The 15,250-nt window shown below is 44.3% G+C and overlaps 1 protein-coding gene across 3 annotated transcripts in view; it reads left to right on the forward strand.

The window, feature by feature from the left end:
* Positions 1 to 6,888: 6,888 nt before the first annotated feature.
* CYRIA (CYFIP related Rac1 interactor A) overlaps positions 6,889 to 15,250 on the forward strand; it is a 155,050-nt gene continuing 146,688 nt past the window's right edge. The window contains exon 1 of one of the 3 annotated variants that reach the window (XM_085846638.1): positions 6,889 to 7,102. The gene's annotated coding sequence lies outside the window, so the exon portion shown is untranslated. The remainder of the gene's footprint in view (positions 7,103 to 15,250) is intronic. The other 2 variants (XM_085846639.1, XM_085846640.1) reach the window with 2 other exon arrangements.

Here is a 15,250-nt window from a genome sequence, read left to right on the forward strand (position 1 = left end):
CTGTTAAATCCCATACTCAATACACTACCACATCAACCACATGACTGTTAAATCCCATACTCAAAACACTACCACATCAACCACATGACTGTTAAATCCCTTACTTAAAACACTACCACATCAACCACATGACTGTTAAATCCCATACTCAATTCACTACCACATCAACCACATGACTGTTAAATCCCATACTCAATACACTACCACATCAACCACATGACTGTTAAATCCCATACTCAATACACTACCACATCAACCACATGACTGTTAAATCCCTTACTCAATACACTACCACATCAACCACATGACTGTTAAATCCCTTACTCAATACACTACCACATGACTGTTAAATCCCTTACTCAATACACTACCACATCTACCAAATGACTGTTAAATCCCATACTCAAAACACTACCACATCAACCACATGACTGTTAAATCCCTTACTTAAAACACTACCACATCAACCACATGACTTAAATCCCATACTCAATACACTACCACATCAACCACATGACTGTTAAATCCCTTACTCAATACACTACCACATCAACCACATGACTGTTAAACCCCTTACTTAAAACACTACCATATCAACCACATGACTGTTAAATCCCTTACTTAAAACACTACCACATCAACCACATGACTGTTAAATCCCATACTCAATACACTACCACATCAACCACATGACTGTTAAATCCCATACTCAATTCACTACCACATCAACCACATGACTGTTAAATCCCTTACTCAATACACTACCACATCAACCACATGACTGTTAAATCCCTTACTCAATACACTACCACATCAACCACATGACTGTTAAATCCCTTACTCAATACACTACCACATCAACCACATGACTGTTAAATCCCTTACTCAATACACTACCACATCAACCACATGACTGTTAAATCCCTTACTCAATACACTACCACATCAACCACATGACTGTTAAATCCCTTACTCAATACACAACCTCATCAACCACATGACTGTTAAATCCCTTACTCAATACACTACCACATCAACCACATGACTGTTAAATCCCTTACTCAATTCACTACCACATCAACCACATGACTGTTAAATCTCTTATTCAATACACTACCACATCAACCACATGACTTAAATCCCTTACTCAATACACTACCACATCAACCACATGACTGTTAAATCCCTTACTCAATACACTGCCACATCAACCACATGACTGTTAAACCCCTTACTTAAAACACTACCATATCAACCACATGACTGTTAAATCCCTTACTTAAAACACTACCACATCAACCACATGACTGTTAAATCCCATACTCAATACACTACCACATCAACCACATGACTGTTAAATCCCATACTCAATACACTACCACATCAACCACATGACTGTTAAATCCCTTACTCAATACACTACCACATCAACCACATGACTGTTAAATCCCTTACTCAATACACTACCACATCAACCACATGACTGTTAAATCCCTTACTCAATACACTACCACATCAACCACATGACTGTTAAATCCCTTACTCAATACACTACCACATCAACCACATGACTGTTAAATCCCTTACTCAATACACTACCACATCAACCACATGACTGTTAAATCCCTTACTCAATACACAACCTCATCAACCACATGACTGTTAAATCCCTTACTCAATACACTACCACATCAACCACATGACTGTTAAATCCCTTACTCAATTCACTACCACATCAACCACATGACTGTTAAATCCCTTACTCAATACACTACCACATCTACCACATGACTGTTAAATCCCTTACTCAATACACTACCACATCAACCACATGACTGTTAAATCCCTTACTCAATACACAACCTCATCAACCACATGACTGTTAAATCCCTTACTCAAAACACTACCACATCAACCACATGACTGTTAAATCCCTTACTCAATTCACTACCACATCAACCACATGACTGTTAAATCCCTTACTCAATACACTACCACATCTACCACATGACTGTTAAATCCCTTACTCAATACACTACCACATCAACCACATGACTGTTAAATCCCTTACTCAATACACTACCACATCAACCACATAACTGTTAAATCCCTTTCTCAATACACTACCACATCAACCACATGACTGTTAAATCCCTTACTCAAAACACGACCACATCAACCGCATGACTGTTAAATCCCTTACTAAATACACGACCACATCAACCACATGACTGTTAATTCCCTAACTCTATACACAACCACATCAACCACATGACTGTTAAATCCCTTACTCAATACACAACCACATCAACGACATGACTGTTAAATCCCTTACTCAATACACTACCACATCAACCACATGACTGTTAAATCCCTTACTCAAAACACTACCACATGACTGTTAAATCCCTTACTCAATACACTACCACATCAACCACATGACTGTTAAATCCCTTACTCAATACACTACCACATCAACCACATGACTGTTAAATCCCTTACTCAATACACTCCCACATCAACCACATGACTGTTAAATCCCTTACTCAAAACACTACCACATCAAGCACATGACTGTTAAATCCCTTACTCAAAACACCACCACATCAACCACATGACTGTTAAATCCCTCACTCAAAACACTACCACATCAAGCACATGACTGTTAAATCCCTTACTCAAAACACTACCACATCAACCACATGACTGTTAAATCCCTTACTCAAAACACTACCACATCAACCACATGACTGTTAAATCCCTTACTCAAAACACTACCACATCAACCACATGACTGTTAAATCCCTTACTCAAAACACTACCACATCAACCACATGACTGTTAAATCCCTTACTCAATACACCACCACATCAACCACATGACTGTTAAATCCCTTACTCAATACACCACCACATCAACCACATGACTGTTAAATCCCTTACTCAATACACTACCACATCAACCACATGACTGTTAAATCCCTTACTTAAAACACTACCACATCAACCACATGACTGTTAAATCCCTTACTTAAAACACTACCACATCAACCACATGACTGTTAAATCCCTTACTTAAAACACTACCACATCAACCACATGACTGTTAAACCCCTTACTCAATACACTACCACATCAACCACATGACTGTTAAATCCCTTACTCAATACACTACCACATCAACCTCATGACTGTTAAATCCCTTACTCAATACACTACCACATCAACCACATGACTGTTAAATCCCTTACTCAAAACACAACCACATGACTGTTAAATCCCTTACTCAAAACACTACCACATCAACCACATGACTGTTAAATCCTTACTCAATACACTACCACATCAACCACATGACTGTTAAATCCCTAACTCTATACACAACCACATCAACCACATGACTTAAATCCCTTACTCAATACACAACCACATCAACGACATGACTGTTAAATCCCTTACTCAATACACTACCACATCAACCACATGACTGTTAAATCCCTTACTGAAAACACTACCACATCAACCACGTGACTGTTAAATCCCTTACTCAATACACTACCACATCAACCACATGACTGTTAAATCCCTAACTCTATACACAACCACATCAACCACATGACTTAAATCCCTTACTCAATACACAACCACATCAACGACATGACTGTTAAATCCCTTACTCAATACACTACCACATCAACCAGATGACTGTTAAATGCCTTACTCAATACACAACCTCAGCAACCACATGACTGTTAAATCCCTTACTCAATACACTACCACATCAACCACATGACTGTTAAATCCCTTACTCAATACACAACCTCATCAACCACATGACTGTTAAATCCCTTACTCAATACACAACCTCATCAACCACATGACTGTTAAATCCCTTACTCAATACACTACCACATCAACCACATGACTGTTAAATCCCTTACTCAATACACTACCACATCAACCACATGACTGTTAAATCTCTTACTCAATACACTACCACATCAACCACATGACTGTTAAATCCCTTACTCAATACACAACCTCATCAACCACATGACTGTTAAATCCTTACTCAATACACTACCACATCAACCACATGACTGTTAAATCCCTAACTCTATACACAACCACATCAACCACATGACTTAAATCCCTTACTCAATACACAACCACATCAACGACATGACTGTTAAATCCCTTACTCAATACACAACCTCATCAACCACATGACTGTTAAATCCCTTACTCAATACACAACCTCATCAACCACATGACTGTTAAATCCCTTACTCAATACACTACCACATCAACCACATGACTGTTAAATCCCTTACTCAATACACTGCCACATCAACCACATGACTGTTAAACCCCTTAATCAATACACTACCACATCAACCACATGACTGTTAAACCCCTTACTCAATACACTACCACATCATGGAGCACACGCATTGGATTTTTTGTCTCGACATGATCTGCCCTTGTGAGAACACTGGAAGCATTATCAAAGCAATATGATGCCTTCATCAAAGATGATGAAACAACAACTTCATGTGAATCATTACACAGATTATAATTAGATGATTTGTTTGAATTAATAATGATGATATTAATGATGATAATGAATTAATAATGATGATGGAGATTATGATAATGACGCTGATTCTGTTGCTGATGCTGATAAAATTATGATGATGATGGTGTTTGTGATGATGATGATGATGATGATGATGATGATTATGATGGTGTTTCTCATGATTATGATGGTGTTTGTGATGATAATGATTGTGATCATGATGATGGTATTTTGTGATAATGATGATGATTGTGATAATGATGGTGGTGTTTGTGGTGATCATGATGATGATGGTGGTGTTTATGGTGGTGATGATGATGATGATGATGCTTCTGATGATGGTGATGATGATGATGGTGTTTGTGATAATGATGATGATGGTGTTTGTCATAATGATAATGATGGTGTTTGTGATAATGATGATGATGATTGTTTTTGCGATGATGATGATGATGATGATGATGGTGTTTGTCATAACTCATACGGGCCTGTAGGGGCGTAAACGACGACTGGATTGGGGCATTATTTCAATTAGATTGGACCAACCGTATCATAAATGGCCATAACTTGGGAAACATACTCAGGTCCCCAGCGTCAATTGTGACGTCATATCAAACGAAGAAGAATTGTGTTGAAGAATTGCCCACTCTCTCTCGCCTCCCTCTGTCCCCCCCCTCTCTCCCCCCGCTCTTGCCCTCCTCTCTCTCGCCTAGTCTCGCCCCCCCTCTCTCCACCCTCCTCTCTCGCCCCCCTCTCTTGCCCCCCTCTCTTGCCCCCCTCTCTCCCCCTTTGTCTCGCCCTTCCTCTGTCCCCCCTCCTCTCTCGCCCCTCTCTCTCGCTCCCACTCTCGTCCTACCCTCTCACGTCCCCTTCTTATCTCTCTCGCAGATATTGGTCGACAGATAAATGGCCGTAACTTGGGAACCGCTCGTCTGATTAATATCAAACCTTGAAAAGGCACATCCGCGGGTCCCCATCAATATTCCTGGCAAGCTTCAATCAGATCGGACCGTCAATCATGCAAAAGAAAATGAAAAAATTAAAATAAATAAGTAAATAAACAATTGTGACGTCGTTCGTGACGTCATAGCACCGTGTCTTGTCATTGGTCGACAGATAAATGGCCGTAACTTGGGAACCGCTTGTCCGATTAATATCAAACCTGGAAAAGGCACATCAGCGGGTCCCCAGCAATATTCCTGGCAAGTTTCAATCAGATCGGACCGTCAATCGTGCAAATAAAATAAAAAATAATAAATAAATAAACATTAATTGTGACGTCATTCGTGATGTCATAGCACCGTGTCTTGTCATTGGTCGACAGATAAATGGCCGTAACTTGGGAACCGCTTGTCCGATTGATATCAAACCTTGAAAAGGCACATCTGCGGGTCCCCAGCAATATTCCTGGCAAGTTTCAATCAGATCGGACCGGCGGTTGTCGAGAAACGGCGGTCGCAGACAGACACACACACACACACACACACACACACACACACACACACACACACACACACACACACACACACACACACACACACACACACACACACACACACACACACACACACACACACACACACACTGCTGGAATTATCGATAGATGATGATGATGTTTGTGATAATGATGATGATGGTGATAGTGTTTGTAATGCTTAAATAATGATGCTGATAATAATGATGAGGAAAATTAAACTGATTGTGCTGATGCTACTGTTAATAATAATAATGATGATAATGATAGAACGACAGGGATGATACAATTGATGATGCTCAAGGGTGAAGGCTGATCTGAATACCTGGTTCATGAGGCTGGGAACCCAGGTTCGAACCCCATATACCATCATACGTGTTTATTCATCGTTTAAGGATGTTCTTGTGAATAATGTAACGGTACACCGATGTCTTTGTCTTACATGTGATATTTGCAAAAGCTCCGTGACATAAATCACCGAAGAAAAGGAGAAGGAAGCGATTTCAACGGCTTTGTCCCTTTTTGCTTGTTCATCAAAAACAAGACGCCCTGTAAACAAGGCGCACGTCATTCAAATATCCCTCCGCACAATCGCACTTCCTCGTCGAACGGACATCATCGAAACACCTCCAACGATAACTACAACCGTAATTGATTATGAAAATAATTTATCGTGGGGATCAGGTTGGGAGGGCTCTGGGACCGGCTCTGGGACCGGCACCGGCACCGGCACCGGCACCGGCACCGTGACCGGCACCGTGACCGGGACCGGCACCGTGACCGGAACCGGGACCGGGTGGGTGGAGCGGCACCGGGTCGGTGGGTGTGGCCGCACGAGGCGGGGGAGTCGTGTGATCGGAAACGTGCTTGCGCGCGCGGCGCACATCACGTGACGCGGCTCTCGCTGCGCTGGCGACGGAGGGGAAGGCTTCGTTCGGTGTTTGCTCTCGTCGTGGGAATCAAAATACGACGAATACATCGCGTACAGTGTACACGACGAAAGAGCAGTTGGTGGACGGAGGGGAGAAGCGTGCGAACCCGTGGGCTCTGGTGAGCATTTTGGAGGTCGGAGGGGACGGTGCTCGCGGTGTGTGTGTGTGTGTGTGTGTCTGTGTGTGTGTGTCTGTGTCTGTGTGTGTGTGTGTGTGTGTGTGTGTGTGTGTGTGTGTGTCGGTGTGTGTGTGTCGGTGTGTGTGTCGGTGTGTGTGTGTGTGTGGGTGTGTGTGTCTGTGTGTGTCGGCGTGTCTGTGTGTGTCTGTCTGTGTGTGTCTGTCTGTGTCTGTGTGTGTGTGTGTGTGTCTGTCTGTGTCTGTGTGTGTGTCTGTCTGTGGCTGTGTGTGTGTCGGTGTGTGTGTGTCGGTGTGTGTGTGTCGGTGTGTCTGTGTGTCGGTGTGTGTGTCTGTGTGTCGGTGTGTGTGTGTGTGTGTGTGTCGGTGTGTGTGTGCGTGTGTCTGTCTGTGTCTGTGTGTGTGTGTCGGTGTGTGTGTGTGTGTGTGTGTGTGTCGGTGTGTCTGTGTGTGTCTGTGTGTGTCTGTCTGTGTCTGTGTGTGTGTGTCTGTGTGTGTGTGTCGGTGTGTGTGTGGGTGTGTGTGTCGGTGTGTGTCGGTGTGTGTGTCGGTGTGTGTGTGTCGGTGTGTGTGTGTGTTGGTGTGTGTGTTTGTGTGTGGGTGTGTGGGTGTGTCTGTGTGTGTGTGTGGGTGTGTGTGTGTGTGTGTGTGTCGGTGTGTGTGTGTGTGTCTGTCTGTGTCTGTGTGTGTGTGTGTGTGTGTGTCTGTCTGTGTCTGTGTGTGTCGGTGTGTGTGTGTGTGTGTGTGTGTCGGTGTGTGTGTGTGTTTGTGTCGGTGTGTGTGTGTGTGTGTGTGTGTGTGTGTGTGTGTCGGTGTGTCGGCGAGCGAGCCGCGGTGTGCGCTTGCTTGTTTGATCTTGAGCGCTGTATCGGGCTCGACGGATGTCGCTAGGTGACGGCGGTGATTTAAAGGGACCACACATCGAATTTAAAATCGGGTGAGGCCGTTGGCCAATGAATGGCCGGCGGGACGCGGGTGTGTTGCAGTTGCATGCGACGTGCGAGGTGGTTGGTGTACACGACGCCTTGAGGTTTAATTTGCACTCAGTACTGTGTACTGCAGTACGTACTGTCGCCGTTGTGAGCGGCCCTGTCACCGCACGAAACGAGCATTGAGCAAGCACAGCAATCCTATCAAATCTATGAATGACTGATGTAAATTTCCTCATGATCTCTGTACTCTGGAAGACATCATAGAGTAAGGGTGGGTCAAGATAACTCTTAACAGGTAAAGGTCGGTGAAGATGCCCTTGCTAGGTAAGGGTGGGTCAAGATAACTCTTAACAGGTAAAGGTCAGTGAAGATGCCCTTGCTAGGTAAGGGTGGGTCAAGATAACTCTTAACAGGTAAAGGTCGGTGAAGATGCCCTTGCTAGGTAAGGGTGGGTCAAGATAACTCTTAACAGGTAAAGGTCGGTGAAGATGCCCTTGCTAGGTAAGGGTGGGTCAAGATAACTCTTAACAGGTAAAGGTCGGTGAAGATGCCCTTGCTAGGTAAGGGTGGGTCAAGATAACTCTTAACAGGTAAAGGTCGGTGAAGATGCCCTTGCTAGGTAAGGGTGGGTCAAGATAACTCTTAACAGGTAAAGGTCGGTGAAGATGCCCTTGCTAGGTAAGGGTGGGTCAAGATAACTCTTAACAGGTAAAGGTCGGTGAAGATGCCCTTGCTAGGTAAGGGTGGGTCAAGATAACTCTTAACAGGTAAAGGTCGGTGAAGATGCCCTTGCTAGGTAAGGGTGGGTCAAGATAACTCTTAACAGGTAAAGGTCGGTGAAGATGCCCTTGCTAGGTAAGGGTGGGTCAAGATAACTCTTAACAGGTAAAGGTCGGTGAAGATGCCCTTGCTAGGTAAGGGTGGGTCAAGATAACTCTTAACAGGTAAAGGTCGGTGAAGATGCCCTTGCTAGGTAAGGGTGGGTCAAGATAACTCTTAACAGGTAAAGGTCGGTGAAGATGCCCTTGCTAGGTAAGGGTGGGTCAAGATAACTCTTAACAGGTAAAGGTCGGTGAAGATGCCCTTGCCATGTAAGGGTGGGTCAAGATAACTCTTAACAGGTAAAGGTCGGTGAAGATGCCCTTGCTAGGTAAGGGTGGGTCAAGATAACTCTTAACAGGTAAAGGTCGGTGAAGATGCTCTTGCCAGGTAAGGGTGGGTCAAGATACTCTTAACAGGTAAAGGCCGGTGAAGATGCCCTTGCCAGGTAAGGGTGGGTCAAGATAACTCTTAACAGGTAAAGGTCGGTGAAGATGCCCTTGCTAGGTAAGGGTGGGTCAAGATAACTCTTAACAGGTAAAGGCCGGTGAAGATGCCCTTGCCAGGTAAGGGTGGTTTAAGATGACCCTGACAGGTAAAGAAAGGTGTGCCAAGATGGCGTAATTAATGCCTGCCTTTCGAAACCGCACTCGGTGGTGTTATGGTTAGAGCGTTCACTTTGAGTCTAATGGGGGGTGGGGGGGATCAGTGTTTCAAACCCCGGCTGAGTCACACCAAAGACTTTAAAATTGTACCTGCTGCTTCATTGCTTGATGGTCAGCATTTAATAAGGATGGAACACAGACAAGCAACCACAGGTTGGCAACCATTGCATGGGCTTGATGGGCCTAATGGTCTCCTTCTGAATTGAAGCGTCTTGCAGTTAAGGGCACTCGTATATGATGCCCATGACGGGTAAAGGTCAGTCACGATGCAGCCTCACAGGTGTCGGTGAGTCAAAATTGCCCTGGAAGCTGATGGTGGGTCAGGATGCCCCCTTGTAGCAAAATGATCCTGAACGTCATCAACAGACACCACTCTGATGGGAACCTGGCCGACTGTATATTAAGCAATTTCATTTGAGAAATGTTCATTAGAAGATATGAAAATATATGTTGAACTGTGCAAAAGACCCAAAAGGCCCAAGGTTATCTAGGAGTGGGGCACATTTCCTTCCAAGGGCACCTTGGTCTCGACCTTGGTCTCTGCTCCTGCTTTGAGTAACCCGTTAAAAATATATCGGTCTCAAAAGGTAAGGTGATTGTTCAAAACAATTTTTTTCTTTCATATTATAAACCCATGATTATCTCAGTGACAAACCCTGGAGGTCATTTAGGACAGGTTTTTGTTGGGTAAGCATTCCTTTACACAACATATTGAGCGAGGGAGGAGCCATGGGCGATCCAGGTCCAGGGGTGTGTGGAACTCGACTTGCGAGCCACGCTTGCGATCCTTGTAACGCCCCCACAACCACCAGCGCAACCAGCACTTCTACCACCATTGCTCATGCCCACAACCCCCACCAAATTCGCACAATGTCAGGCCATGCTGCTTGCCGAGCCGGTTCCTGAGCCCTTGTTTTCTGTTTTTTATTTTTTTTTTTAATGGTTATTCGTTTCCTCGCTCCGCTCAGATCTCCTTCAGTTTCACCTCCCACGGTGGGTCTCTCTCTCTCTATGCGGAATAAGGATGCAGGAGGTCGTGTGGGGAGTTGTTGGAGGGGAAAGGCAGGGATTGTGGATTCTGTTTGGCTCGTTACATGTAGAGTAATGTAGAACTCGTGCATTGATGCACGACGATCACGCGTTGTGTTTTCATGCTTGATGGGAGGTGATGGTCATTGACCTCCTTTGGATGTCCAGGGAAGTCAGTGTCTCCCTCCATCACGCGGAGCACATTTGTGCGGCGATCCTTCTGCTACAACTCCAATGTGCCACATCGAATCACAAGCCCAGCCTCCCCTCCACCTCCACGAGCCCCATACATTCTTGGGATACCTACTGAGTATGTTTGGTTTTCATCTTTGACTGTTTTTGACCCTACATCGACCCTACCTGTCTAATGAATTGTACCTGCATGGACGGTTTTGACGTACGCCATTGGTCATCGGGGGGGGGGCATGGAGTCGAGATGTAAACCGCTTGCTGTGTGTAAGCTTCTTCCTGTCACTACAACCTTGTAATTTTAACTCTTTGCATTTAAAACAGTTTGGGAAAGGGGAACATCTGTTTATATCATAATCATGGGGTGAGAATGGGAGGATGAAATTGAGAAAAAGAAGAGAAGAGAAGGGAAGATGGTGTGTGAGAGTGAGAGATATAGAGATATTAGAGGAGTGTGAAAGGAGGGAAATATGTTTGGGAGATGGTGGAGTGAAGAAATATTGAAGGGATAAAGGGGGGGGGGGGAGCGGTTGTGTTTGGGCCATGCAATCCATGCAATTCTGAGGCAACATGTGCCCCCCACGTGCCCAACCGTGGTCCACAATTTTTTGACATGGGGGTGAGGGGGGACGGTGGTCTCACTTTGTTGCTAACAAAAAGCATCAACTTGTGAGTGGGATAAACACACTGCAAAAAGGAACGCTCCATCTCGAGGTATAAAAAAGTATTGTCACATGACGATTTGGAAAAATCAAAAAAAAAAAAACAAGTTGTTTTCCTCTGATGTTTAATTGGACAAGATTATTACAAAATTTGGGGGTGATGTTAGTCGCTAGAGCAAGTTCAGTGGCATAATAACGACGTTTAATGTAAACAAATGCAATAATAATCCCAATAATATGCGCATCACACCTAATGGCGGGACATATCGATATTGTTTAGCAGATCTACTCTACAATTTATTGTGTGATCAAAAAAACAACCCCTCATTAATAAATCGACCAACCCATGAACGCCACGGTGGAACGTTGTGTTTTTGAAATTTAGAGATGCCATCGTACTAATCGCAAAATAATTTGAAATTTATCCGACGACGAGGCCCCCAGCGGGCCACCGTTTAATTTCGCATGGGGCCTCCAAATGACTAACGCCACCACTCGAGCGGGGAGCGGGTTGGGAGGGGGTTGGGCTGTGGTGGAGGGGGGGGGGTCAGCAGGTTTAAAAATCCACCATATTAGCATGTGTAACAAAGATACATCTCCAAGTTCCTCAACGATGAGAAAAATGCATCTCATAGGGGTTTCATGGAAAGCAGAACTTCCACAAATTTGGCTCACAGTGTCTGTCGACGTTTTTATCTGTTTGGCCATATTTGCTTTCTTTGTCTATCTTTCTGTTCATCCTTTTGACTTTCTCCTTTTGCGCCTGTTTGTTCTGCCTTGCTTTGAATCAACCGTTCTGTGTTAATGCTGAGAACTGGGCCTGAAACACTGCTTCCCCAGGCCTGATGACCGTGGAAACCTTTGCAACGACAGTTACGATTGCACATTTCCCCTTTCGGTATGTGGTCTGTGGTATTTGTCAGGACCTCAAAGGGATCAAAACGAAGTGTGTCTGTTGGATGTTTGATGGTAATTGATGAATAATATGTAAATGACCATGTCTAAAATGCCAGACGTGTTTCAGCAGATTGCAACGTTTGCATAACAGGGCATTTTTTGTTGGGGGGGGGGGTCATTGGCAAGGTAAGATAATTGTCTGCAGAAGAAGAAGTAGAAGAAGGGGGCTTTGCTATTGTCAGAGGAAAGAGTGTAAAGTTGTTTTTTTTTTCACAAAGTTGAAGGAGTTTTACAATGGAATGATTTTTAAAAATTTTATTACAATACCCATTAATGAAGTGATCATTTAAACAAAGCCTCTAAGCAATGTCAGGGTGCAGGTGCATGGAGCATCGCAGCATCACCACTCGTTAGGCTGATGGATATTTATGTGCCAGCCACCATCGGTGTGAAATTACTTAACGTGGCAATTTTTCTAAGGAGATTTGTTCACATTTCATTTCTTATCACTTTTGAGGTCTTCTTTTTCTTCTTCTTCTTCCAAGTCTATGCTTGAAGTTGGTGCACCGTAAAAGCCGAAGCGATTCCAGAACCGTGAACCCGAGATGGTTGCCCGAAAATGGCTTGTTTGGGCAGCATTGAACCCGTGCCGCTCGTTTCCTGTCGGTGCTTGATGCTAAAGTTAGTTGTTCAGGCAGCTGCAGCTGAGTACGGATGCGGACTTGCCCCTGTGGCGTTCCTGACCTCGCGCGGCGCCGTGGACTCTCAAATCGTCCAGTGCGGGTCTCACGCCAGTGTGGCTCTGGAATTCCATAGTTGGCACGCCGTTTGAGTTGCGGTCATGCATTTTTTTTAAAAAAAATTTATTTTCCTTGACTTGTGGCACATTGCAGGACGATTTTGGTTGAGACATTTGTGTGATCCATGAAACAAGGATTAGGGGATGCAACGTAAAGGGTGAAATCACAATCCGTTGTACTATTAGTGGTGCCTTTTCTGTTTGGGTCAGTTGAACTAATATCTTTTAAAATTTGCTTTGCAGGATTTTCGATGATGTTGCATCATCAAATTTCCCATCTTCGGTTGCCCCAAGGACATTAAGAGTCGATGAGCATACGTGGACTGCCATCTTTAAAAAAAATTATCTTGAGATTCTCACTGGATTTGTATGGTTAGGTAGGATAGCCTCGAGGTACGCACACTCGCCTCTGAGCCGTATAGCCCAGGTTCGAATCCCAACCCAGCTATAAAGTGTCATCCTGGTGTCTTGCAAGCAAGCTGATTCATCAGTGAGTGTGCTGTTCCTCAAATGGACATGAAACTTGGCATCCCATCTTCTAGAATTAGTTAGGGGATGTTAAAAATCCCACGGTGTCCTTCGTGAAGAGTAGGTGAGCTATCGCCGGCACCCTGGCCAAGTTCAAAATTCCTACTCGAACCTGCAGGGTGCACCGCATCAACGATACAGCCATGCTCCCAGCAGTGATGCAACCAGCGGCCTCTGTTTGCATACAAAATGAATGAATGACTGGATATCTATCGGGTCTCTTGAGAAATGGGAGGATTTTTGTGAGAGTGGTCCCACTTGTGGAATGGACCATGGTTACCTGCGGTTTCAGTCTATCATATAACATCAGAACATTTGTATTACTGGTTCAAGGTTAAGAATATTTATTGTTGAGAATCGCTGCGCAGCTGTTGTTTTATTGTCACAATGCAATGTTGCATTCGTTGCTGCATCTTGTTTCAAACACAGTAATGAGATTATGAATGCGGTACTAATTAATGTACACTGCCAATGAAGGAGGATTTTTCACTGTCTTGTATTTTTGACAAATAGAGGTGACAATGCGACATGAATATCACTTTCATATCAAAAAATATTATTTTCTCTTCCCCTCCACCTCCTCCTCCCCCTCCCTCCACCCCTCCCCCCACAATCGAGTGCTATTCATCTTAACGAGGGTCTGTATCATGTGTGGTAATGCCATCAAGGACTAGTTAATTCCACCACCTCGGTAAACTCCCCGCAGACTGAGAGTGCTCACCAACACGACGACAGTGATTTCTTGCAACAACTGAGGGTGAAAGCCGAGTTAATCATACATTGTTCACACAGGTTCGTATTTGTGAGTGTGTTGTTCAGGGTGAAAGGTCAGGGACAGCATCTAACAACTGTGGTGTTGAATATTTTCTGAAATCCAATGCAGACTTTGTCAGCGTTTGAACAATTCGGTTGCAGTGCCCTTTTTAAATCCATGCACCTGATGCTAGATTTCGTTGTTGTCGTCGTGCTTGGAAGGAAGGGTTCCTCGGTTCCCGACGATGGACATTTGACTTAGCCAGGTGTGATTGCCATTGGTGGTATAATTGGTGTTAACCTCCCGAACCAATTGGCAATAAGGTTCTTCATTGATAAAATGTAAATTTTTGCAAATATTTTCAGTTAAAGAATAATGCTATCCTCAGTGAGTTTATCACTTATTGATGCCGTCCCATTGGACCCTTTTGTTATCCACTGTACCTTGCATCTACATGCCATGCAAAACTGCACCTTGCGATTTAAGGAGTTCACAAATCACTCGTGGGAGGCAGACTGGTGACTTTTAGACCAGTTTGTGTGTCGAGTCAACGGTGAGCCATTCGGTGATGTTCGCTGTGGGCCGTCAGCTTTTGTAGACCTGCTCAAAATGATGCTGCATATATAGCCTACCGTGTGTGAGTTTGGCACTGCTCTATCCTTCTGTCTTAAGAGCCACGCAACACACGATGGTGACTCCATTCGGGTAAGGCTTGGGATCACAAGGTGCGGTGTTTCTCGCCGATAGGGCCGTTCACTGCTATACGGCACTGGTTTATTTGCAATGGCCACTTTACGAGTGTTGTTTCCCGCTGTGGTCTGAATGATTCCTCACTCTGAGAGTGAGCTCTACCGGTA

This window comes from Eptatretus burgeri, chromosome 11, assembly GCF_056783735.1.
Source record: "Eptatretus burgeri isolate ZD-2024b chromosome 11, Ebu_testis_v1, whole genome shotgun sequence".
NCBI classification, from domain to species: Eukaryota; Metazoa; Chordata; class Myxini; order Myxiniformes; family Myxinidae; genus Eptatretus; species Eptatretus burgeri.